The 27,417-nt window shown below is 46.1% G+C and overlaps 1 protein-coding gene and 1 long non-coding RNA gene across 2 annotated transcripts in view; one reads left to right on the forward strand and one right to left on the reverse strand.

The window, feature by feature from the left end:
• Positions 1 to 27,417, forward strand: part of DMXL2 (Dmx like 2) — a 416,196-nt gene that overhangs the window by 270,371 nt on the left and 118,408 nt on the right. The gene's annotated exons all lie outside the window — the stretch shown is intronic.
• Positions 19,306 to 27,417, reverse strand: part of LOC308462741 — a 53,592-nt gene continuing 45,480 nt past the window's right edge. The window contains exon 3 of the long non-coding RNA XR_013979296.1: positions 19,306 to 19,575. This is a non-coding gene — a long non-coding RNA (uncharacterized lncRNA). The remainder of the gene's footprint in view (positions 19,576 to 27,417) is intronic.

The following is a 27,417-nucleotide window of genomic DNA, read 5'->3' on the forward strand; positions in this document are numbered from 1 at the left end:
CCCACTCAGCTGGGGGGAGAGGCAGTGGGTGGAGCATTTGGGCAGCACGGGGCCTGCATGCGCCGAAGCCACTGTGTCTCTCCCAGGATAGACGTGTGACTCAGGCATGGTGCAGGCCCCGCAGTGAGTACTGCCCAGCATTTTGTCACCCCCCTCAGTGGTGACACCTGGGGCGAACCGCACCCACCGCACCCCTCTTCCTCTGCCCCTGTCCCTCTGGACCCCTCCCCAACAGACAGAGACTGGGAGCTCCTCCTCTGTGCCTGTTTCATCTATTGCTCGGCAATAGGGACGCAAGTGGCGCTGTGGTCTAAACTACTGAGCCTCTTGGGCTTGCCTATAGGAAGGTCGGCAGTTCGAATCCCCGCGACAGGGTGAGCTCCCGTTGTTCTGTCCCAGCTCCTGCCAACCTAGCAGTTCAAAAGCAGGCCAGTGCAAGTAGATAAATAGGTACCGCTGCAGCGGGAAGGTAAACGGCGTTTCCGTGCGCTCTGATTTCCATCGCAGTGTTCCGTTGCACCAGAAGCGATTTAGTCCTGCTGGCCACGTGACCCAGAAAGCTGTCTGTGGACAAACTCTGGCTCCCTCAGCCTGAAAGCGAGATGAGCGCCGCAACCCCATAATTGCCGTTGACTGGACTTAACCGTCCAGGGCTCCTTTACCTTTTACCTTTACCCAGACATTCATTGGAGAATCCTATTTACTCTTCCTTGATTTCCACAATGGAAGAAAGGCACGATAGTCATGTAATAAATAAATACATCCCCGTTAAAACTTACAAAGGAGCATGGAAAACATCGGCCTTTTATCAGCTATTATAACCCCACTCACTGAACCATTATGTCATAAGGAGGCATAGAATCAATGACATCATTGCATTAATACGGTAAGTGTTGCATTAATTCATCGCTGCCACTGTTTCTACATCATTATTTTGAAATTTGAGGTGGGGGGGGGGGAATCCACATATAGATCAGGTCCATACCCATCCTCCTCTCACCCATCCTGCCTCAACATCTAAGCATGCACCTGTCTAAATCATTTATGCATATTTTATTTCCAAATGATGCACAGAGCATATACTGCCACAGCAGGACTCTACATAATTATTAATTCCAGCAGGAGATTCTGCATGCATGAATAATCTTTACATTAGTTAGACCCCAATTCCAGTCAACCCGCACCCCGCCTCTGCTGTTTCATCAAAAACTTATTCAGTTCGGCATTTGATGAAATATATCTTAACTTCTAGCATTTCCTAACAAAACGACACATGTCATCATGTCTCTAACTTGACCTCCCAACACAACAATGGCCCCATCTGCAATAGCCATTTGAAGCAGCATCATTCCACTTTAACAACCATGGCTTCCCCCAAAGAATCCTGAGATTTGTTGTTTGTTATCGGTGTTGAGAGTTGCTAGAAGGCCACCTTGCCCCTTACAGACCTATAATTCCAAGAGTGGTTTAAGGGTTAATCCCTCTTCCCAGGGAACTCTGGGAATTGTAGCACTGCAGGGGGAATAGGGGCCTACTAGCAATGTTCAGCATCCTTTAAAAACTGCAGTTCCCTTTCTTTCTTTCTTTCTTTCTTTCTTTCTTTCTTCTTTCCACTTCTGAGCCAATAACATAAAGTCCCTACCAGAGAAGAATGGCAGATGAAGTTGATGGACTATGTCGAAATGGCTAAAATGACCGGAAGTATCAGAAATCAGGAAGACCAAATTTTTTATAAGGAATGGGGGAGATTTATAACTTATCTTAAAGACCATTGTAAACAGTTAAAATCGTTAGTAGGATTGGAATATCGCTTGTAGTTTAAGGGTGAATTTTGGATATAGTAGAGATGTAAAAGATTTGGATCATTGTAAAAGATGCAGGAGGAAATGATTAATAATAGGACTCACAAAGGGGAAGATGGAAGTCCAGGAGATTCCTTGCAATCTTGTTTTTATGATCTATGTTGGATATATGATTGTAAACCAAATACAGTGGTACCTCGGTCTACGATGGACGGGGTATAAATAATAAATTATTATTAAATTATTATTATTACGAACAGTCCTGTTAATGAACTATTCAGGCAATGAACACTGCAAAACCGGAAGTACTGTATTTTTCGCTCTATAGGACACACCTGACCATAGGACGCACCTTGTTTTAGAGGGGGAGAACAAGAAAAAAAAAATCTCCCCCTCTCTGCTCAGCGCCCCTTCAGTGAAGCAGCAGGAGAAACAGAGCCCCTTCCATTTCTCCTCCCGCTTCGCTGAAGGGGCATTGCGCAGCTCTCCCTCTCTGCTGAAGCCAGGGGAGTCTTGCTCTCCCAGCTTCAGCAAAAGGAACCCGAAGCTTCCGGAGCACAGCGCGAGTTCTCGCTGCGCTCCGAAGGCTTCAGGCGGCTATCCCTGAAGCCTGGAGAGCGAGAGGGGTTGGTGTGCACCGACCCATCTCGCTCTCCAGGCTTCAGCGAAAGCAACGCGAAGCCTCCAGAGCGCAGAGGGAGCGCTCCCTCTGCGCTTTGGAGGCTTCGCATTGCTATCGCTGAAGCCAAGGAGCCTGCATTCGCTCCATAGGACACACACACACATTTCCCCTTAATTTTTGGAGGGGAAAAAGTGCGTCCTATAGAGCGAAAAATACGTGTTTCGGCTAGCGAACTTTGCCTCGGAAGATGAATGGAAGCTGAACGGTGGAAGGGCACCAGTGGCGGGAGGCCTCAGTAGGGAAAGCGTGCCTCAGTTTAAGAACACTTTGGTTTAAGAACAGACTTCTGGAACGGATTAAGTTCATAGACCAATGTACCACTGTAAATAAATTTAAAAACTGCTGTTGCCAGGAGTCTTCTAACTGCAAATATCCCTTTGAAGATCTACAATGCACAAGAGATTGTCTGCTCTTACTGCTCAGTTCCCATTTGCACTAGCTCACACAGACACGTCATGTCCTTGGGTTGCAGGATTCTCCTGTCCATTGTGCATAGGGTTGCCAGGTCAAGAGCATCCCGGACCCTGAGATTTCAGGGCCCAAACCTCAGTGCTAGTTGGGACCTCCCGGTGACGGAGGTTTCTGGTGATGTGATGGGGTGAGCCATGGAGATGGAGGTTAATTGGGAGAGGGGAGCAGAGGAGGCCAGATCCCCCATAGTGTCTATGCAATGATTTGCATTCAGCTACTGTCAGGGGAAGCTTGCAAGCTGCATGCACAATATTCTTTGTCGTGGTGGTGGTTGCTGGTACTCTCATCTACCTGGAGATTCAAGCTCCTCACCTGCCACTTGGAAGGGGCCCAGTAAACCTGGAGACTTTAGGTGACACCTGAAAGTCTGCCGACCCTAAATGTGAATGAAACACGCAAAGGGTTTCTGCTTGTGAATGAGTGCAGTAGGGACTGGTGTGGGTGACTTTTCAGTCACTTATGCGATAGCTGATTAGGCCAATGAAGAAGCAATGATTCTTCAACATCAACTTCATTGGACTGGTCATGTTGTTCGGATGCCTGATTATCGTCTTCCAAAGCAACTACTCTATTCCCAACTTAAAAATGGAAAGCATAATGCTGGTGGTCAACAAAAGAGGTTGTTGACTCTCTCAAGGGCAAATCTTAAAAAATGTAGTATAAACACCGACAATTGGGAAACACTGGCCTGCGAGCGCTCCAACTGGAGAACAGCCTTTACTAAAGGTGTCATGGGTTTCGAAGATGCTTGAACTCAGGACGAAAGGGAGAAACGTGCTAAGAGGAAGGCACACTTGGCAAACCCTCACCGTGATCAACTCCTGCCTAGAAACCAATGTCCCCACTGTGGAAGGATGTGTGGATCCAGAATTGGCCTCCACAGTCACTTATGGATTTACTGTTAAAACTGTGTTCATGGAAGACAATCTTACTCATCTAAGAGTGATTGCCAAAGAAGAAGATGAAGAAGAAGAAGAAGAAGAAGAAGAAGAAGAAGAAGAAGAAGAAGCTCAGTGTGGGGGCGGGGGGCATGCCTGCGCCATTTTGTTGCCCTGCCTCTTTATCTGTATGGCAGCCATTTTGTGACAGGTGCCCACAGCCTTTTCTCATTATTCTAAAATGTGACCACTCTTGACGGTCCACATGTATTGCCATTTAAACAGGGACAAAAAGAAAGGAGGAAATGAGCAGAAGCATAAAAGATTATTAAGCTTAACTATTCCCTCCTGTATATCTTTCAAATTTTAAAAAGTGGAAGATAGATAGATAGATATAGATATATAGATATAGCGCAAATAGCAGCCATGGTGCAAAGAGACATCAAAACTCAACTCTCCTTCTTGGAGTGGTTGTGACTGGTGAATAGAAAAAAGGGTCAGGAAAATGGGTGACCTGAGCAGGATTTGAGAATGCAAATGAATGTCAGCCAGCATTAAAGCAGAACAACTCGAATCCCTGAGGGATTCCAGGCCCATTATTTCATATCGCCAGCTCCTCTGGCAACCCTGTTTTTTTACATCTTCAGAACTTTCCACAACATTCCAGGTTGTACTGAGATTTTTCAAAAGAACCTTTAAATTAAAGGAAGCTATCTTCACATGCAGGATAGGCTCCAAACCACAAACTCTGCTATCCTATGCATGTCTTCTCTGGGTGTTCATTGGAGCTTCTCCCAAGATAAATCTAGGGTCACATTCCTGTTCCGGTCCTCTCGATCATGCTGGCTGGACTCAATAGGAACTGGAATCCAGTCACAATAAGAGGGCCACAGCCCCCCCCCAACCTGCCTATCTCAGCCCCACTGCCTTCTAATCTCACAGACTGAGAATTAATACTGACATCATTCAGAAGCCCAGATAGTCACTAGGGTTCAAACTGGGCAACCAACACGCACTAAGCACTCCACCCTATCAGAAGCTGTATTGATCGTAGGGCCTCACACTTGTAATTTGTCACTGTGCCACATCTTCTTCTGTGTGTCACTGTCAGGAGTCCAGGTTCCCAGCTTGGTAACACAGTAAAGGTAAAGGTAAAGGGACCCCTGACCATTAGGTTCAGTTGTGGCCGACTCTGTGGTTGCGGCACTCATCTCGCTTTATTGGTCGAGGGAGCCGGCGTACAGCTTCCAAGCCACTTTTGGCAAACCAGAGCAGCGCACGGAAACGCCGTTTACCTTCCCACCGGAGTGGTACCTATTTATCTACTTGCACTTTGTGCTTTTGAATTGCTAGGTTGGCAGGAGCAGGGACCGAGGAATGGGAGCTCACCCCATCGCGAGGATTCGAACCACCGACCTTCTGATTGGCAAGTCCTAGGCTCTGTGGTTTAACCCACAGTGCCACCCGTGTCCCTTTGGTAACTGAGTAAGTGTAGTTAATTAAAAAGGATTTATTGCAAAAACAAACAGATAGCTCCGGAAGGCTCTGACAAAGCCTCCGGCATCATTACTCAAGATGACCCTTCTGAAGACTCCTTTCGGCCGCGACAGAAGATATTGAACTTACGACTCTTACGTCTCTTGTTTTGCTTCCTGTCTAGAAGCCCTCCCATTCGCCAACTCATCAGACTTAATGGATCAGCTCCAACCTCTTCCTGTGTTGAGAGGCTGAGTCTATTTGTGCCTATTTGTGCTTCCTGTGAGCTTTGGCAGTGTTCCCGCCTGCTCTCAGCTACTGCCTTATCAGCTGGTTCATCAAGGTCAGGAAGAGCCGAAGTCTGGAGCTGCTGGCTCTCCCCTGACTAACATCCGAGCCTCTCTGTTCCTGGCTGCTTACTGTAGTTGGCTGCAAACCTTCGCTTGGAGCTGGCTCATTCCTGACAGTCACCTTGATATGTTGTCCTCCAACTCTCCAGAGGGGTATGCCATGGGCTGCAGGAAGAGGGAGAAGAAAGTGCCATTGCCCAAGCAGAAGTCTGCTCCAGTCACAGATGGGCTCCATTGGATATCACCCATTTGAGCTCAATGTTAAGTGCATTTACGATTCCCACCTGAATCCATATTTATGAATGGCATGTCTGCTGAAAGTGTCTGAGATGTTCAAACTGCATAACAATAACCAAGTCATTAAAAAAAAAATAAGAGGAGGGGGGAATTACAGCATTGCAAAAATGATCATGAGCAATATCGTCACTGAGGCAAGTGACAAACCCTCTTGAGACGAATAACCTTCCATTCCGAGAATGCTGATTGATTATATACATTGAGAGATCATTTGCCATCATAAAGCAATATGCACTATAATTTCATCTCCCGAGCCAAGTTAATGAGAGTAATTCTTGGTGCATCACTCCAGACATGCTCACCTTAATGCAATTCTTTCAAAATGCAGAGTATGTTTTACTTCTGCTATTTGCTCATATTTGATATTGACTGTCGCACTGCCTGAGCCTGGCAATCAGCAGTGCGATCTCCACAGTCTCGATTAAATATCTCCTCGTGGTGCTGCACATTTTTCCTTGGAAACACAATAAAGATATTCCCATGGCTATAAGGAGCACAATGAACAAAAGAGCATCTGAATAGCTGAGTTTGTTCTTATCGAGCCAAAGTGGTGGTGGCGAGGGGCAGAAGGGAACATCAGCCCTGCTTCAACTTCATTTTGATTTTGCGAAATCTCTTTTGCAATAAAACTCAATGTAAGCCTGAATGGAAACACTGGGTTGTAGTATTATGAGAGAAGGAGAAAATGAACCCTTGTGGTGGTTAATATTCAGAGCTCAAGGACACATTCCAGTTAACTAAAAACTATTGAGGGTGCAACTATCACTTCAAAAATTCACAATGTGCTGGGGTGGGGAAGGAGGGTAGCCGGGGGCAAGCTCTGAGAGCTAGGAAGATAGGCTTAGAGCAGGGGTCAGCAAACTTTTTCAGTAGGGGGCTGGCCCACTGTCCCTCAGACCTTGTGGGGGGCCGGACTATATTGGGGGGGGGGAATGAACGAATTCCTATGCCCCACAAATAACTGAGAGATGCATTTTAAATAAAAGGGCACATTCTACTCATGTAAAAACACGCTGATTCCCAGACCATCCATAGGCTGGATTTAGAAGGCGATTGGGCCGGATCCGGCCCCCGGGCCTTAGTTTGCCTACCCATGGCTTAGAGCAGGGATCGGCAACGTGTGGCCCATGGGCTGGATGCGGCCCATGAAGACCGTTTTACCGGCCCACGAGCCACCGCCGAACTGAGTCCCCCATGCACTGCGCTAAACTGGCAGCATGGGGACTCGCCAAGCGGTGCCGGAAATTGCGTCTGCACATGTGCAGATACCGGAAATCGTGTCTGCACATGCCCAGACGCCAGAAATCACTTCTGCACAGGTGCGATTTCCAGCGTCGTACTGCGCTGGTCTGGCCCATGGAGGATCTCTGTGGGAGTGATCTGGTCCTTGGCCGGTAAGCCTTGCCAACCCATGGCAAATTTCACTGCCAGGTCTGAGATTCCCCACCTCTAGTCTACAGGACAGAGTTTAGGACTGGGGTCTTTCCCATATCTGCCTGGGGGTTGAATCTGGGACTTTTTACGTGCCAAGCAAGGGCTGGAACATTGAGCGATGGCTTCTTGAAGCTCTGGCAGTCCAGAGTGGCTCCCAAACTTATTTATTTAAAACTTATTTATTTTTGTGGCTGCCATTTTTCATCGGTTGTGCTTTGGTTGTAATTAAATGGTTTTTCATTACTGTGTTGTTGTTTTTAGATTTTGCGTGATTTTTCTTTCGTTAAGAAAAAGATACGCTTTTATGCAAACCACTTTGAGGTTTGGAAAAGCGGCGTCGCGGATGCAATAAATACATAAATAGCAAGAGCAAAAGGAAATGGAGCACTCAATGGATGTGAGAGTGTCTGTGCACCCTCTGGTGGATGGAATTTTATCATGACAACTAATCATGAGAATATCCTACTTATAGCACAATCCTTTGCTTGTTTATTCAGTCCTTAGAGGATTGTGCCACTAATAGGGAGGAATGAATCTGTCAGTTTTGGTTCTCTCAGTTTTTCTACACTTAAATTCAGTACTCCCCATTTCTGCAGCAATTTGCAAAGAAAAATCTTCATGAAAATTTGTCAGCGTCTTAGTACAAATATCTCCAGATAAACACAATTTTCTATGTAGTTCTGACGAATAGACACATATGTGCAAGCAATTTCCTCTTAAATGATGCATCTGTGTATGTTATTTTCACTAATATATGCAGTTTTATGCACACTTTATTCTATTATATGCCTATATATCTTTGTACACATGATTTGGCTGGAGAGGAAAAAAAGTAAAATACAGAGAATTGCAAATTTGAAAGAATGAGGGTGTTTGGGTTCACTGTTTCAAGAAGTGCAAATTAGGCAAGTTTAACTTTAAATGTCTCCCCTATTCCTTAGGGACTCATCAAACCTAAATCTGGCCCTGGTTGGATGGGATGCCAATGTTTAAGTAGCATGGCCCCTTGCCATGTGAGTCACTGCTACATCCTCCCTGATAGGCTATTCTGTCACTGATTGGTCATTCAGCCTCTGCTTCAAAACATTCAACAAAGGAAATTCCACATCCTCCTGGAACTGGCTGTCAGAGCAGCTTGCACTGTCAAGTAGTTCCTAGAATCATAGAATTATAGAGTTGGAAAGTACCCAATGATCATCTAGTCCAGCCGCCCACAATGCAGGAATCCCAGCTAAAGGATCCCTGTGAAACAGCCATCCAAGTTATGTTTAAAAACCTCCAGTGAAGGAGATCCCACCACTTTCTAGGGGAATCCATTCTTAACTGTCAGCAAGTTCTCCCTAATATTTAGTCGGAATCTCATCTCTTGTCCTTGAGCCAGTGTGGTGTAGTGGTTAAGAGTGGTAGACTCGTAATCTGGTGAACCGGGTTCGCGTCTCCGCACCTCCACATGCAGCTGTTGGGTGACCTTGGGCCAGTCACACTTCTCTGAAGTCTCTCAGCCCCACTCACCTCACAGAGTGTTTGTTGTGGGGGAGGAAGGGAAAGGAGAATGTTAGCCGCTTTGAGACTCCTTCGGGTAGTGATAAAGCGGGATATCAAATCCAAACTCTTCTTCTTCTTCTTCGAATCCATTGGTTTGAGTCCTACCATCCAGAGCAGCAGAAGGTTTGCTCCATCTTCCATGTGAAAGCCCTTCAGAGATTTGATAGGGTTGCCATATTTCAAAAAGTAAAAATCCGGGACACCCTGGAAGTTGTTGAGCTTATTCCAGGAAGACCCAAGTTTTCAATTCACTTGCCTAAGATCCAGAACAAAGTGTCTGTTCTACCTTTGAAATCCAGATGTATGACAGCCCTAGATTTGAAGATGGCTATCAGCTCTCAGTATTCTCTTCTCCAGGCTAAACCTACCCAAGTTCTTCTTGATGTTCAGTTGCAATCCCCTTTGGTCCATTTGAACCCATCGGTTCTGTGCTTTGGGACAATGAATAAGCAAATCAGCCTCTTAAGCTTAAGTCAAGAAATAGCATTCTTTATGAACTTGAATATCAATATATGTATCAAGGCTTTGAGATTAGACCACTGAAGAAGCCCGGAAAACTACCTTGTGAGTGTGCTATCTTACTTGGACTGCCAGGGTGAAACAGGTGCAAAACGCTGGCACCCTGTCTACAACCTCATTAACATCCATCTACAACTTCACTTGGGATGCGGGTGGCGCTGTGGGTTAAACCACAGAGCCTAGGACTTGCTGATCAGAAGGTCGCGGTTCGAATCCCCGCAACGGGGTGAGCTCCCGTTGCTCGGTCCCTGCTCCTGCCAACCTAGCAGTTCGAAAGCACGTCAAAGTGCAAGTAGATAAATAGGTACCGCTCCAGCAGGAAGGTAAACGGCATTTCCGTGCGCTGCTCTGGTTCACCAGAAGCGGCTTAGTCATGCTGGCCACATGACCTGGAAGCTGTACGCCAGCTCCCTTGGCCAATAAAGCAAGATGAGCGCTGCAACCCCAGAGTTGGCCACGACTGGACCTAATGGTCAGGGTCCCTTTATCTTTACCTTACAACTTCACTAGTATCTCTCAGTATTGTGAACAACACCGATCTTACCCTTTGTTGGTACCTTCATGAACTTACCTAAAAAGATAAAGACAACAAAAGACTGAGTTAAGCATCTGAAAAACCCATTGAAACCAGACATTATAAGCTCATCTTAGGTTGGGTAGTTTATAAGTCTCTGTGGCTTTGCACAAGGTTTTGTATTTTTCTCAGAAGATTGATAAAGAATGGTAATTATTGTGTGTATATTAGTCGCCAACATGTTGCATGAGTCATACTACTTCTATCAGCAGCACAGGTTGCATTTTTCTTGATTTGAAGATAGCTACTATATCAGTGATGGCAAACCTAGACAGCATCTTAAAAGGCAAAGACATCACCTTGCCAACAAAGGTCCGTATAGTTAAAGCCATGGTTTTCCCAGTAGTGATGTATGGAAGTGAGAGCTGGACCATAAAGAAGGCTGATCGCCGAAGAATTGATGCTTTTGAATTATGGTGCTGGAGGAGACTCTTGAGAGTCCCATGGACTGCAAGAAGATCAAACCTCTCCATTCTTAAGGAAATCAGCCCTGAATGCTCACTGGAAGGACAGATCATGAAGCTGAGGCTCCAATACTTTGGCCACCTCATGAGAAGAGAAGACTCCTTGGAAAAGACCCTGATGTTGGGAAAGATGGAGGGCACAAGGAGAAGGGGACGACAGAGGACGAGATGGCTGGACAATGTTCTCAAAGGTACCAGCATGAGTTTGACCAAACTGCGGGAGGCAGTGGAAGACAGGAGTGCCTGGCGTGCTCTGGTCCATGGGGTCACGAAGAGACGGACACGACTAAACGACTAAACAACAACAGCAATTATATCAGCTCTCAGTATTCTCTTCTCCAGGCTAAACCTACCCAAGTTCTTCTTGATGTTCAGTTGGAATCCCTTTTGGTCCATTTGAACCCATCGGTTCTGTGCTTTGGGACAATGAATTTGCTCTTGATTTCTGGTATTCAGAACTGCAGTGTCGGAGCAGCAATAGCCAGCGGCAGTTGCATTTGCTTCTCCTCCCACCAAGCTCAAACACAAATTTCACTGTTGCAGGCAGAAGCAGCTCTGATCCATATCAGGGGCAGGTGATCCTATGTCCCCTTCCCCCCATCGCCACTAGTAGTAGCAGCAAGCGGCAGAGCAGAGTCTGGGATCCTTTCAAGTTGGCAGTAGATACCAGCCATGCCATCTGCCTGCACTTCAGGAAGCAGCCGAGATGGGGAAGGGTTCCACAACACAACACCAGCAGGAGCCTCAGAGTGCACGAGGACTGGAAAGGCAAAGCATTCCCTCTGCATGCAAGCTAGAACTGTCAGTTATAATCAGGCTCTCCTTCCCCTGCTTCCTTACCTTTCTGTTTGCTCTGCCTCCCTCTTCACCCCCATAATCCTGATAAGAAATGGAAAGAGGAACAGAAATCCCCCAATGTTTGCTTTTCCATTCCATGTCTGGAATGGAAATCAATCCAGCGAATGCAATCGGAATTCATGGCTGTTGTTTTTCAGTCCACAAATGATAGAAAATGGATGCATCGTGTTTTCTTTGCACTGAAACGAATGGTGCGGAATTATGTAATGGAGAAAAAAAATCTTAAGCAGCAGCAAACAGCAAGCCAAGCAACATAATTTTGTCAGAAGCTGAATTGCAGCAGAACAGAAACAGTACCGCATGCAACAGAATGGATATCAAAGCCTTCTTACATCCCTGCTATGGAAGCTTACATGAAAAGCTTGGACCTTCCTTTCTCTTTTAGTAAACGACTGGGCTGAAGCCCAGAATCCCCCCAAAGCACCCTATTTTGATTCAGGGTTCATCCAGATCTGCTGCACAATCCGACTCTTTACTACATAAATTGTGGGACATTATCACAGTCAAACCAGCAATCCTAGTTTTGCCCGATAGGCACATGAAAGGGCTTAGGTGCACAAAGCTTTCCTATAAAATTTGTTAGAAAACTCTGTGAGATCAATTCCTTTGTCTGCCTTGGCAGGAAGCTGTAACACTACATCCTTCCCACCCGGGCATCTATCTCTCTTTTTCTTCATCATGCTTCCAAGCATGCATGTCTCAGATCTGCAGCTCCGTCACCATTCTGAACTTAAATTTTGTACTTTTGTAGCTTAGATAGTCGTCATAAACCTGCCTTCATTTTGCTCCTGTTACTGCTACTTCGAAACCTAGATTGTGATGCTACAACAGCAGCAAGAATACTTATTGCAAAGTATTGGAAGACACAAGATCTACCCACTCTGGAAGAATGGCAGATGAAGGTGATGGACTATATGGAATTGGCGGAAATGACTGGCAGAATCCAAGACCAGGGAGAAGAGTCGGTGGAAGAAGATTGGAAGAAATTTAAAGACTATCTACAGAAATACTGCAAAATTAATGAATGTAAGAATGATGTTGGATTGAAGTTAAGTGGTTTTTAGCAGCAATGTTATAAAGGAATATGTAAAAATGGATTGTTAACAGGTGATAATCTAAAGTTATAATATATTAAGATAAAAGATTAAGATAAAATCAAAGAGGGAAAGGATTTGCTGAATTAACTAATTTGAACTGGAATACAAAAAAGGGAGGTGTGAGGAGGTCGGGGAAACAAGCAAATGAAAGATAAGATATGGAAAGACTAATCTGTTTTTTAACTGTTTTTATCTTGTATTTTCATTTTCTATTTTTTTCTCTCTTTTTTTTCTTTCTTTTTTCACTTATTTTTGTAATATGTTGAAACTTTAATAAATATCTTTTTTTAAAAAAGAAACCCAGATTATGTAAGTAAATACTACTTTTACTTCTTCACAATACAATGTGTGCGTGATTCTTATTTTTAATGAGTTAAATGAGTAAGAAAATGAGTAATACCAGGGAAAATCCAGTTGGCCTTAAAGCATCCTGGATTATTGTTTCTAGAAGGTTAAATCAACCTTGTCTTAGCTTCCAAGTTAAAAGCTACAAAGGATGGTACTCTGCTGATCTCACTCACATGAGCAAGGAAGGATATTTACTGAATAATATATCTTTTCCTAATGCCTAAATCCATTTATACATAATTTGTGGTGGCCCCCCAATTAAAGAATGCTTCCCCTAGAGAAAATTCACCCGGGGTCAATGTTATCAGACTTCTTAGATGCTAGGCTTAAAAAAAAACTTTTTAAAAACACCTTAATGTAATCATATTGTGGTATGATTCTGAACTAATCTGAAATTTACTTTTTAGTGGAGCAGGATTGCAAACTATTTTCGTTGATGGATAAACACTTTTTATTATTTTTATGCTTTATTCTTTATACAGCAAAGGGTATTCATCTTGATTTCATTGCAGGCTGTTTATACATTTTTTCTTTAATCATTGGTCCCATTCATTCATTCACTGCACACTTTTCAGAGAATTCCCCCATTTGAACATAAAAGGAGCCTTCTGGATCAAGCCAGTGACTCATTTTAGAACAGAAATTGTGCACCGGCGGCGCGGCAGCAGCGGGAGGCCCCATTAGCTAAAGTGTTGCTTCAGGTTAAGAACAGTTTCAGGTTAAGAACGGACCTCCGGAACAAATTAAGTACTTAACCCGAGGTACCACTGTACTGATTTCAGCTGTGGAACCAGAGCAATAACCATCATGGTTAGTAGCTTCTGCTAGCTCCCTTACTCTGTGAATTTGCCCAATCCATTTTTAAAGCCTTCAAGGTCATCACTGCCTTAAGTGGAAGCAAGTTCCATAGTTTTAACTATGGGTTGGGTGAAGAAAGCACTTTATTTTATCTGCCCTGAATCTTCCAACCTTCAGCTTCACTGAATGTCCACAAGTTGTGGGACAGAGAGTGTCGAAGAAAACCTCCCCCCCAATCATTCAGTTTGTACAAACTCAACACACACACACACACACACACACACACGACATACGCGGCGCTTCTGTTATAAATTCATAGAAAATCAACCATACATCAGATCTGCGCCGTTCCACTTTTATTTTACTCCGTGAAGGAAGGACTACAAAATGGGGAAGGTTTGATACAGGGCAGCCATAATCCCTTGAGCATACCAGCACATACACAGGAGCCCTGCCCAGTTGCTATGCTATCCCTGATGGTCCTAGACAGAAGACCATCAAGGTCACAAAGAACTTGCATATAGGAGTGGATTCAGCACGGACTGGAACAAAGGACAATGATCAGCTCTTCCCTCTGGGGGCAGGAAACTGCTAATTCCCCTCTGTCACCTGGAAAATACTCATGGGGAGGGGGAAAGGGGGAACCAGCCAGGTGACAGGACACTCAGATTACAACCACAACTCTTCCCTCAACCCCTCCTTTTTGTGATGTATCAATGATGTAGTTGTGATGTAGTTTTAGGGGTGTAGTTTGGGGAATTAGTAACTAGTAAAAGTTGGGGTCTTTTTTTGTTCTGGGCTTCCATCTTGTTTCACCTGGTGGCAGGTGGGAGTCCTGTCGTGACACTCTTCAATAGAGACCAAGCCTACTGGCTGCTGCTTTGCTCTGGTATTCCTGGCTGTTGTCCTTGTTTTTTCGTCCAAGGGAGCCCTCAGATTTCTCTGTTAACAAGAGAAAAACTGCTCTCTATCCACTTTCTCCAAGCCATACAACATTTTATAAACTTCTACCATGTTGCCTTACCTTTCCAACAGCAAAAAGTCAATTTTTTGAAAAGGGGATCTGTTGCAGTGGAGTAACTAGGCTCTAAGAAGGATCCCCTTGAGGGGGGGGGGGCAGGTGCCAGCAACAGGGTCCCCCTGCCCTTTCCCACATGAAAGTCCTGCATGTGAGAAATGCACAGGGGAATGGTTGTCTTTCAGCAAAGTTTGTTTTCTGAAAATATATCAGTACAGCCACTGGATGTCACTGTTCATCCATGAGAGAGTGAAAACAGCTTGCCTTTTAAAACATGAAGAATACTCTTTTAGAGAATGCTTCTCACTGAGAGATTTTTAGAGCATACAAGCTAAAGCATTGGCATGGACGGGTGGATGCAGCGAAGGGGCAGGAGGCAGCAGTTGGGGAACCAATGAGGGAACCCCCAAGGGAAGAAGGCCAAAAGCCATGGATTTGGTGGTGGAGTGTCGATGCATGATCAGAGGGTGGCGCTGTGGTCTAAACCACTGAGCCTCAAGGGCTTGCTGATCAGAAGAGTGGCGGTTCGAATCCCCGTGACGGGGTGCGCTCCCGTTGCTCTTTCCCAGCTCCTGCTAGCCTAGCAGTTTGAAAGCATGCCAGTGCAAGTAGATAAATAGGTACCACTCTGGGGGGGGGAGGTAAATGGCGTTTCCATGCACTCTGGTTTCCAGCACGGTGTTCCATTGTGCCAGAAGCTGTTTAGTCTTGCTGGCCACATGACCCGGAAAGCTGTCTGCGGACAAACGCCTGTTTGAATGAGACCTGTTGGAATGTAATATAAAAGTGTTGTCTAAAATGTCTAAAGTATTATTGGAATGGGAGACAAAGGATGAGCAAGTAAAATCCTCAGTGATACACTGGGCAATAGATATCAGTCATAATATAGACATGGAAGCATGGGAACGATTGTGGAATATGGATATAAGTTTACAGCATGTTATGGTTTAAGGGAAAATTATATGAAAATGATATATCTTTGGTATCTGACACCGAGTAAACTGGCAAAAATGTATAAATCTAAATCAAACAAGTGATAGAAATGTAAAGAGAAAGAAGGTTCTTTTTATCATATGTGGTGGTCTTGTAGTAAGGTTAAAGCTTACCGGGAAATGATATATAATGAATTGAAAAGGATGTTCAAAATAAGGAATCAAGATAACAAACTTTTTATAAGAGAATGGAAATGGTTTATCGAATATTTACAGATAAATTGCAAACAGATGAAAACATTGGCAGGGTTATTGTAATAACCTGCAGTTTCATAACAGTAGATAACTAAATGAACAAATTAAATGAATTTGGATATGCAGAAGATATGAAAAAAATGAATTTAAGGAACCGCAGAAAGAGGGGAAAGGAGGTCTAACTTTGAAATGTGAAAATGATTGTAAAAATTAATGAAATGTATAAATTTGAAAAGAATAAATAAAAACTTTTTTAAAAAACCCAGAATGTCCTGCTTTTCCTTAGGACATCCCTATTTTCATCGGAGAAATGTTGGAGGGGAGGCAATTAGCTCCCGTGCCCGAGTTCCTCCACCTCTGGCCTAAGGCCTCCTTGTCAGTCCACGCCAAAGGGTGAGAGCTGAACCCCAGTCACAGCTCAGCCTCTTAGCCACTGTGGGATGTGAGCGCTGCATATTTGGAAGCTGCAGTGAACATGTGGCTGTCTGACCTCTGACATCTTAAACTTGGAATGCACTCAAAGCGTCTACTGAAAGAGGCTGCTTTCACATCCTATTACAGATTGCTTAAATGATTGCTTAACTGTGGAGAGATGCAGGCAGGCACGCAAAGCAGAAGCTGCCATCTGAGTAAGCTTTCCAAAAAGAGATATTTACAGAGAGCTCTGGTACATCTGCAGCTTGGGAAAGCCAAATTTTCAGCCTTTGGGGGAGGCCAGTTTTGCTAGCAATTAGCATGAAATACAGCGACTCCAGCCACATTTACAAACTGCATAGGATGCTACAGGAACCAACATCTCTGCTATCCAGTGTCTGAGGAAGGGGGGTGCAGGGGGGGGGTCATCACTGGGGGGGGGGAGTGACAAAATGACAAAAATATGAGTTTAAAAAATACAGTGGAACCTGGGGTTACAGACGCTTCAGGTTACAGACGCTTCAGGTTACAGACTCCACTAACCCAGAAATAGTACCTCGGGTTAAGAACTTTGCTTCAGGATGGGAACAGAAATCGTGCAGCAGCGGCATGGCAGCATTAGCTAAAGTGGTACCTCAGGTTAAGAACAGTTTCAGGTTAGGCCCCATTAGCTAAAGTGGTACCTCAGGTTAAGAACAGTTTCAGGTTAAGAACGGACCTCCAGAACAAATTAAGTTCTTAACCCGAGGTACCACTGTATTAGGGACGCGGGTGGCGCTGTGGGTAAAACCTCAGTGCCTAGGACTTGCCGATCGTATGGTCGGCGGTTCGAATCCCCGCGGCGGGGTGAGCTCCCGTCATTCGGTCCCAGCTCCTGCCCACCTAGCAGTTCGAAAACACCCCTAAGTGCAAGTAGATAAATAGGTACCGCTTAATAGCGGGAAGGTAACGGCGTTTCCGTGCGCTGTGTTGGTGCTGGCTCGCCAGAGCAGCTTCGTCACGTTGGCCACGTGACCCGGAAGTGTCTTCGGACAGCGCTGGCTCCTGGCCTCTTAAGCGAGATGAGCACGCAACCCCAGAGTCGGTCACGACTGGCCCGTAAGGGCAGGGGTACCTTTACCTTTACCACTGTATTGGGCTCACGAAACTTTTTAGTTCAGTCAACAAACGAAACGTGGCGGGCACTGGGCGCCACACCATGGGGGCCGGCACTTACTGTGGGGCCTGCAATGGGCCTGAGCCACACGTCTCTCCTGGGAGTGACATGGTGGCTTGGGTACCTGCAGGTTCCGCGCTGCCTGAAACGGCAGCCTGGGACTTGCGTCTGCCCTCTGCCTCTCCCTCAGCTGCCCTACAGCTGAGGGGGAGGTGGCGGAGAGGCTCCGTGCAGTGTGCCCTGCCCCATGGGCGGCTTCTTAGGATTCCTGCTCCATGTTTGCAGTCATGAGATTGTTGTCTATCACATGACAGTGTATGTTTTCATTCCACAGTGTGGGAAGTGACGGAGACAGGATGTTTATGTTACTGTGTTCTGCGATGTGGATTTATTGTCCTTTGTTTTTCTCTCTTTGCTGTCTGATGAGAACGAGGAAGGAGCTAAGGCAGAATGCTCCGAGTGTATTATATGTAAATAAAGCAGATTAGCCAAAATGCTGTGCTACTGGGTTCTGTTATGCAAACTGCAAATACTCTGCAGGTTCCTTATACTATATCGCTGTGATATTCGGGCTGGAGAAAGCTTTTGAAGCTCCCGAACGATCGACCAGGAGGGAGAGAACATGCCAGTCGGGCATGAGTCTCTGCCAGGGTCCTATACGTGAGTAGGATGATCCTAACATGGCTTGCCCCACCCCTGGCTGCAGGATGTGTGCGCCGCACCCAGCATCCTAGCGGCTAGCTCCGCCGCTGCTGCTATCTGACATTATTGCGCAATGCCGGCATCTTCCACTCACATCATTAAGAGTGGTTTACCTGGTTGAATACCATGTTAGTGACAAGCTGAAGATTTTAAGGCAGATGTAAGAAAAATCCTTCTTAGCAGAGTTCACCTACAGAATGTAAGGTGCAAACCTACAGCTGCCTGCCTGTGAGTCATAGTCATAGAATTGTAAAGTTGGAAGGGACTAAGAGCATCATCTAGTCCAACCCCCTGCAATGCAGGAATCTTAACTAAAACATTCATACTTTAGTTGAGATGCTTAAAAACCTCCAAGGAAGGAGAGTCCACAACCTTTTGAGGGAGACTGTTCCACTGTCAAACAGCTCTTACTGTCATAAAGCTCTTCCTGATGTTTAGTCAGAATCTCCTTTCTTGTACAGTGGTACCTCGGGTTACAGACGCTTCAGGTTACAGACTCTGCTAACCCAGAAATAGTACCTCAGATTAAGAATTTTGCTTCAGGATGAGAACAGAAATCGTGCGGCGGTGGCGGCACGGCGCCAGGAGGCCCCATTAGCTAAAGTGGTACCTCAGGTTAAGAACAGTTTCAGGTTAAGAACGGACCTCCAGAATGAATTAAGTTCTTAACCCGAGGTACCACTGTGATTTGAAGCCATTGGTTCAAGTACTTCCTTCTGGAGCAAGAGGAAACAAGCTTGCTCCTTCTTCCTTGAAATATTTGAAGATGGCCTCCCAGTCTTCTCTTCTCCAGGCTAAGCATACCCAACTCCTTCAACCATTCCTCATAAGGCTTGGTTTCCAGATCCTTTACCATCTTGGTCACCCTCCTCTGCACATGTTCCAACTTGTCAATATCCTTCCATCTGAGTACCCGGAACTGGACACAAGTCTCCAGGTGGGGTCAGACCAAGAGAGAATCGAATGATACCATTACTTCCCCTAACATAGCTGCTCATTTGTTGGCAGCAGCAGCAGCAGCATATTATCCCAATTCTGAGAGCACTGTACCAGCTGCTGGTGAGCTACAGAGTCCCAATTCAATGTGGCATCCAAAGCCCTAAATGACTATTAATATCTAAAGCCATAAATTCCTTGGAACCCAAATACTTAAAGGACCCTCTTCCTTGCAACCAACCAACCAACCTGGGCATTATGGTTAGCAGGAGGTATATATCACAAGGAAGGGTGGAGTGTTTACTGCTTTGAGAGCTTTTTAATGAGACCTGATTCACACAACCCCAACTGGGGCTTTATTTAAAATCTGTAGCACACAGTCAGTCTGCTGTGTCAGAGCTGATGGAGTGATCCAATCACACCAGACCCGGAAATGCAGAAGAATGACTCATTTCTTGGAGGAGGCTGCTTGCTTCATTTTGGCAAGAGCTGCTGCAGTGGACATCCCTCCTTTCGGCTATTGTACGGATCATTCGTAGTTCCATCCTGTTCTGTTTTTGCATCCGTCCCTGTACAAAAATGCATCTTTAAATACCTGCTTAAATGCCTTCTTTTCACAAACATAAACATGCATTTTATCTCAACGTAAACATGTCTAAACATATTTGATTACAGAATACATGTTAAAATGCATTTTGGTATGCTTTTTGAGCCAAGAGCTGTAATATGAAATTCAGAGAAATGCAGAATCTAAAGGATAACTACGTTCGGATCTGTGTTAAGACCCAGGGCTCATTGGAAAGACTTTCTCTTGTGCTGTGTTTCTAAGCACAGGTCCACACTTTAAAGTGTTGTGTTGCAAGTGCTTGCTCGTTTTGCCCCAGCGCTTTCCCCATAAACCCCTTTCTTTAACATTCAATCAGTGCAAATGATGCACTGAAGCTCTGTAGCTCGCCAGTACACAGAAAACCTGGATTGCCATTTGTTGTGATTCAGTGTTAATATAGAAAAACAGGGGTACAGTGGACCCTTGGGATACGAACTTAATTCATTCCAGGGGTCCGTACTTACCCTGAAAAGTCTGTATCCGGAGGCACCGCTTCTGCGCACACACGCAGCGCGATAGAGCACTTCTGCGCATGCGTGCACAGCGAAACCCGGAAGTATACACTTCCAGGTTTGCCACATTCGTAACTCGAAATTACATTACCCAAAGGTAATGTAACCCGAAGTACCGCTGTAGTTGGCTTTTGCTGCCCAGCTCCCCAAGGGACTGAGTCCCTTAAGTCCAGGATCAGTCAGAGATGGGTGGATGGAGGCAGGAAGCAGTGAAAGCAAGGTGGATCTTTATTTTTCTGTTGCAACGGAGTTCCCTCCCCTCCTAGCAAGGAGGCAGGAGAGACCCAGAACCAAGAAGAAACATCTCTTTTAAGGGTTTTCATTTTGGCGTAGAGAAGAAATTGCATCACACCTAAAGTGGGGTTACTGTGGTTCTGGTAAGCCAAGGTGTGATATTCCTGAGGATTTAGCAAGTTTTACATAGTTCCAGACACAGTTTACACAAAACATTAGCATTTGATAAGACCTGTCAGACATCCCTCAGTGCAGAGCATCTGGGCAAACAGTGAGAATTAATATACAAAGGAGCTTCATAGATATAGAGAGGAATGCCTTCAGGAACTTCCCCTGATTGCTCACTGCTTACCTGTTCTCAGACAAGGGAGATTAAGGAGGCAGAGGAAATGCTGAGTCTTTAGGGGAGCCAAGATGGCTTTTGGATTGCTGCCTTGTACTATTTTAGACATGTGGTATATGTGTGTTTACCTTGTGCAATCATCAACATTTATTCTCTATTTAAGACCTTAAAGAGTGGGTTAAAGAGTGGGTTCTTGCAGGGAAAGCACTGGGGCATTGAAAACAAAGAGTGCTCTGAGCTTGAGTTTTAAAGTGGTGGACCTTTGCCTAGAAATGCAGGGCAAAAGATAAAGTGTGGATGATCCCTTAGTCGGAGGTACAAATGAAGTCAGTTCACTTTGATTAGGGCTAAGGAATCAGAAGGTCGCAGGTTCAATTCCCAGCCTCTTCTTGTAGCTCAAGGTGGCTTACATGATTCTCCCCCTCTTCGTTTAATCCCCCCAAGAGCCCTGTAAAGTAGATTAAGCTGAGTGAATGGCCAAGGTCACCCAGTGAACCTCATGGCTGAGTCAGGATTTGAACCGTGGTCTCCCTGGTCCACTACACCACGCTTGCTGTTTGGTTTGCATTGTAGACACCGGTGAGTCTCTCCTGTCCTGAATCACATGTTATCTTGTCCGTAACCCACTGAAACACATTGCCTACAACAGGACGGAGCCCATTTTCCTTCAGTGTTTATGCCCGCTCATGTATAATAAATCAACCCACTGTTTCCTTCTGCCTCCTCCAATGGCGCAGTGACCTATTTTCAGCATTCAATCCCATGTGGCACGCCAGTGCGGAGCATCGCACATGGACATCCCCAGATGTTCTCCTTTCAACTGCCAGGCAATCGTCAGGCATCACTTGGCAAGGCAGAGATTAGACAAAAATCCATGAGCCAGCAGCACTGTGCTGCAGAGAGCTTGAGGGAGAGCTGAAGACCAGACAAATCATTCGCCAGTCTCCATTTCCAAAATTGCCATTTCTCACCACTGTCCGGAGGAGAACGGAAATACACTCTTATGATTTCTTTAAAGCAGGGATAAGGGAACTTCAGGCTTCCAGGTGCTGTGGGACTCCAAAGCTCAGTCTCCTTGACCTTTGGACCAGGGGCGAAGGAAGGGGGTGCGATGGGGGCGGTTTGCCCCGGGTGTCACCACTGAGGGGGGTGACAAAATATCGAGTGGCACTCATCACGGGGTCCACACACCTGAGCCACGTGTCTCTGCTGAGAATGATGTGGTAGCTTGGGCGCCAGTGTGATGGCCTGGGATTCAGACTCAGAAGCCGAACCTGAGGGATCCCAGCCTGCACAGGAGTCCCTGCCTTCAGAACCAGCTGAGCCAGGGCTGGGGCTTGAGCCCAAAGGGTCCTCACCTGTGCTGGTTCCTCAGGTGCAGGCATCAGCTGAGTCCGCTCTGGCTCCTGAGGGGATGGAGGACCCATTGCCTGCAGGTGCTCCACTCTCAGCCCCGTCAGGGGAGGCTGAAGTTGCCTCTGGGTGCGGTAACCCTCCAGCCTCTCCTGAGCTGCAGAGGCTCAGGGCAGAGAGGTGGAGGGAACTAAGTTCCCACAGGAGGAGTGCACACCTCCAGACCAGGAGAGGCGAGTCACCTGTGGACCGAGGCCGCCCTGTGCCTTGGGGCAGATAAAAGCCAGCTAGCGCCAGTCCCAGGTTGTGGGAGCAACACTGTTGGTAGCCTGTTCCTGCCTGCATCCTGTCCTGCTTCTCTGCTGGAGCTCCTGACCTCACCCAACTCCCTGCCTTGGACCCAGCTTCAGCTTTGACGGACTGCCTCCCTACTGCACCCTCGACCTAAGACTGGACTCGGACCTCGCCTCACGGTTACCCCACGGAACCAGCACACTCCTCAGAGGCCCCGCAGAGTGTCCTGCCCCATGGGCAGCTGGCCCCACCCCCATGGACAACTGGCCCCACCCCTTGCTCTGCCGCTGCTCTGGACATGTTGGCTGGGGCTGCTGGGACTTGGAGTACAAAAATTGACAGAAGTCTCCCCAGCTACCTGTCCCCAATTTAAAGGATTTCTGACGCACCTTTCAGGACACAAGGCACTTTTGCAAACATCAAGAAGCAATATCCCACTAATTTGAATCACTGGGTTCATGCAAGAATTTACATTTTTGCAACAGAATTCCCCAGTTCGTGCTCCCTCCCCAGATCTGCTCCCGAGGATTGGGGCAACCTTCGTAACAGATTTAGGGGACACATGGCAGGAGGAGGAAAGTTTCATTGCGCAAGCATAAATCTTTGTGCTTGTGGAACAAGTTGCTTAGCGCTGCCTTGGCCACAAGCCATTCCATTAAGCTGATTCCTGCGGCAGCTAACCGTCCTTGCTGCACAGTACCTTAACTGAACACAGACTGGAATGATTATCATAATCATAATAAAAGTTTACAGGGTTTTCTTTAAAATCAACAGACACAATGCCGTACAGATTTCTTTGCAGAGTCCCCATGGGGATGCCACTGAGAAGGCTCTGCTTCCCTGTGTTGTAAGAATTTTAAGGTCTCAAATATAGAATAAATATTCATAAATGTACACATATCTGAATATATATAAACCGTGTGTTTGAAATAGTACATGAGAGCAATACTGAAGCCATTTTGACTCTTCCAATGAGCTCAAATATTCCTCTGAAGTAAGGGAGGCAAATGGGGAAAGGCTTCCCATTGTCTTTTCGCTTACAAATCTTGTCTTAAGAGCATATTTGTGTATGAATAAGGTGAGCCTAGGGACACGGGTGGCGCTGTGGGTTAAACAACAGAGCCTAGGACTTGCCGATCAGAAGGTCGGCGGTTCGAATCCCCGCAACGGGGTGAGCTCCCATTGCTCGGTCCCTGCTCCTGCTGACCTAGCAGTTCAGAAGCACGTCAAAGTGCAAGTAGATAAATAGGTACCGCTGAGGCGGGAAGGTAAATGGCATTTCTGTGGGCTGCTCTGGTTTGCCAGAAGCGGCTTAGTCATGCTGGCCACATGACCCGGAAGCTGTAAGCCGACTCCCTCGGCCAATAAAGTGAGATGAGCGCCGCAACCCCAGAGTCGGTCACAACTAGACCTAATGGTCAGGGATCCCTTTACCTTTAAGGTGACCTGAAGTATGAACCATCACAAAAGAATGGCCAGACTGCCCAGGTAATGCAATCAGTGACCATTTTATCAAGCTTTGTAGATGTCAGATGGAAGAGGACCAAAGGCCATTTAGCTAGCAAGAATCTACGCTGCACATGTCTTGTTCATAATTGGTTTTTCAACACTGCTGTGTAAGAAGTTTCCCCTAAATGTTTGTTTTAATATAAATAAAACATTCCTGCATATTCCTAAAATTGCTTGCTGTTTCCTTGAGAGGTGGATGGCTGTTTCTTCTTGGGTTGACTGCAAAATAACCAGGCCCCATCTGCACTAGGCATCTAAAGTGGTATCATCCCGCTACAGTTCCCAGAGTGGTTTAACAATTAACCTATCTTCCCAGGGAACTCTGGGGAGCCCTTCTAGGGAGAGGATTAAACAGGATGACTATATCACTGGGCATCTCAAATGCAGAAATAAAACTGGCTTGGCTAACATGTGATGTTGAGATGGCAAATCCTAAACACACTTTCCCAAGAGTGAGCTCTCTTGAATTCAATAGGACTTATTTCTGAGTGGATATGCCTAGGACAGCACTGTTAAGTCTCTGCGGAATTTGGCTTAAAATTTCCATTGTACGCTGCTGACTGCTCTTTTAGATTTCTGCAGATCTTTGTGGAGCAGATGGCAAAGAAGGCAAAGGCAAAGAAGAGGACAGGGTTTCCGTATCGTGCTCCAAGCAATGATGATTGATGAGATGCTTGGCTGCTGAGGCCAGGATGAACAAAACAAATCTCTTGGCTGAATTTTTTGCAAATACAATAAATGAAACAACAAACCAAATGACAGTAGAAAAACAGCCATTAAAGCAAGGAGAATATAAATACAATATTTTAGAAAAAGAGGTAGGAAAAGAATGATTGGCACAAAATACATTCCATGGTGGAATATGAAGTTCATATTTATGCACAATATATATTCATAAACATTGCCAGATCAAATCATATTTAGTAGGAATGTGCCAACCAAGAAATTCTTTGGACTTATAAATCACAAAGAACTCCCAAACAGATGGGTCCATATTGCCCCTAGCACCATGTTATCTGATGGGTCAGTTTTTCAGAGACGGCAATAAAAATGACTTTTTAAACCGTAAGTACAAAAAATAGCAAGTGCCCAGGTGGTTTAGGCATGGCCAACCTGATTTTCAGTGCTGCCAGTCAACAGACATGCATATACACAATATCTGTGTTTGTGCCTATATTGTCTGCAAGATTTTAGAGCATGGATTGTTGTCAGATCTTGGCAGTTTTGAGGCAGCCCCTGAAAATGAGTTTTACAAAGTATTGCTCAGAAGTCGATTTATCTCAGTGAGCCTACGCTAGTTGAATACCAGCCTGTAAATATTATTTATTACATTGAATGTTCATTCATTAAAGATTTTGAAGCAGTGTTTATAATGCTTAACTTTTTTAAATAAACGTGTTTATTATCCTGCTATTTATATTACATATAGGTTTATGGGAAAAATGTCTGCAACCTTTAGAATTAGATATATAATTATGTTGTAAGGTTTGCATCCACACTAAAACCTTGCGACGGCAGAGACTGTGTGTACACTCTAAATCACTGAGCCTCTTGGGTTTGCCGATTGGAAGGTCGGTGGTTCAAATCCCCATGACGGGGTGAGCTCCTGTTGCTCTGTCCCAGCTCCTGCCAACCTAGCATTTCGAAAGCATGCCAGTGCAAGTAGATAAATAGGTACCACTGCGGCGGGAAGGTAAACAGCTGTTGACTAGACTTAACCATCCAGGGGTCCTTTACCTTTAACCTTTTACCTTTTAGTTTGATGGACAGCGACGCTTCGGGGTGAAAACTGACAACCGGTCTTCCAAACCTGTTTTATCCCTCCTCCAGGATTTCAAACAGGAGTCCTTCCAAGTCCTACGTGGGAAATGTTGGGGGTTGAAGTTGGGCTCTTCAGCCTGTAGAGTAGCTGTTTTGTCCCTGAGCTACAGCTTCCCCATTTTGCAACACCTCCCGTGCTGCCCGCCCTTTCCAACTGAAGTGGAAACTTCCCGTGCGTCTTCGACATTTATATATAGTAACAGGGAAACAGCTTGCAGCCTTGCAAGGCAGGCGTTAACAGAGCTGCTTGTTCCCGTCCCAATAAAACCGCTTGAAGATTGCAATGGAGATACATTTCAAACAGGCACCGCCACCAAATTCAAAACCGATGTGGAAAATGGAGACAGACCTAATGTCTGTTGAAAATGCTGAAATGGCCGGCTGTGGGGAACTGTTTCATAACTTCTCACTGGATATGACACAACGGCTGAAAGAAATTTTGGTTGCAATGTGTTGGGGGAGCCTCCTGTTTACTCATGTTTTTCATCTACTTGTGCTCCTGGGGGTAGCAACCAGACTCCCTCTGCCATCCTCTGCGATAGCTGAGTAGCAATGACCGCTCCCCGCTTAAAACAGGGGGCGCCCTTTGCGTGGACGCGTGCAGCCCTGGATCTGGAGCGGCCCCATCAGCATAGGCTTGGCTTTGCCTTCCCTCAGGTGGGATACCTGGAGGTCCCCGCCTACCTCAGTCAGTTGTCAAATCCCACCTGGGGGAAGTGTTGCCAAGGAGACCAGGCCAGGTAGGGGGAGGGATTACCTGCCCACACAATAGAGGGAGGATCTTACCTGGGAATCCTTACTTGGCTCCAGAGCTTCTCCCACCCTACCCATCCTCAGTTAATGTCTTATTTTGCAGGTTAACTTTTCTTCATAGGTTTTGCAGGTTAACTTTTCTTCACAGGTATGCGGGCGCTGCTACGATAAGGTCGCTGTTAAAGGGCCGGAAAGGAATTTCCCTGCATTGGCAGGTTTCGCCTTTCCTGTAGCAAAACGTCACAACTTTGGCGGTATCAGGCCTTGGGCAGAATCCTTTAGTCCATCTTCCTCTTTGCGGCGGCGATACCAGGGTTCCCCGTTAAAGGGGTTTCTGAAGGGAGGCTTTGACCATACACCGAAAGGTCGTCATTGCTCTCCCCTGCGGCGGCGGCGTAACGGGGGCGGCTATCTCTGCTTGAACATATGTTCTCCAGAGTCGGCCCATCCCCCCCACACACACACTGGATAATCCTGAAGCTCCCTAGGTCCCCGGCTGGGGACTGGGGAGGGAGAACGCCCAATGCCTGAGCCAAGGTCTACCCACATTTGAAATTTAATAAAGTTGTGGCCAATTTAATCCCATAGCAATTTGTCTTGAGTCGTTATTCCACACGACGGGGGGGGGGACCGCTCGGGATCTGGGGACTCCGCTTGTCCACGCAAAGCACCTGCCCTGCTGGCAGAAGGTCTCAGGTAATCCCTAGTGCCTCCAGGTAAAGGTAAAGGGACCCCTGACCGTTAGGTCCAATCGCGGATGACTCTGGGGTTGCGGCGCTCATCTCACTTTATTGGCCAAGGGAGACGGTGTACAGCTTCCGGGTCATGTGGCCAGCATGACTAAGCTGCTTCTGGCGATCCAGAGCAGCACACAGAAAAGCTGTTTACCTTCCCGCCGGAGTGGTACCTATTTATCTACTTGCACTTTGATGTGCTGTCGAACTGCTAGGTTGGCAGGAGCAGGGACAGAGCAACGGGAGCTTAC

The sequence above is a fragment of the Podarcis pityusensis genome (assembly GCF_964106645.2).
Source record: "Podarcis pityusensis genome assembly, chromosome: 14".
In the NCBI taxonomy this organism is placed as follows: Eukaryota; Metazoa; Chordata; class Lepidosauria; order Squamata; family Lacertidae; genus Podarcis; species Podarcis pityusensis.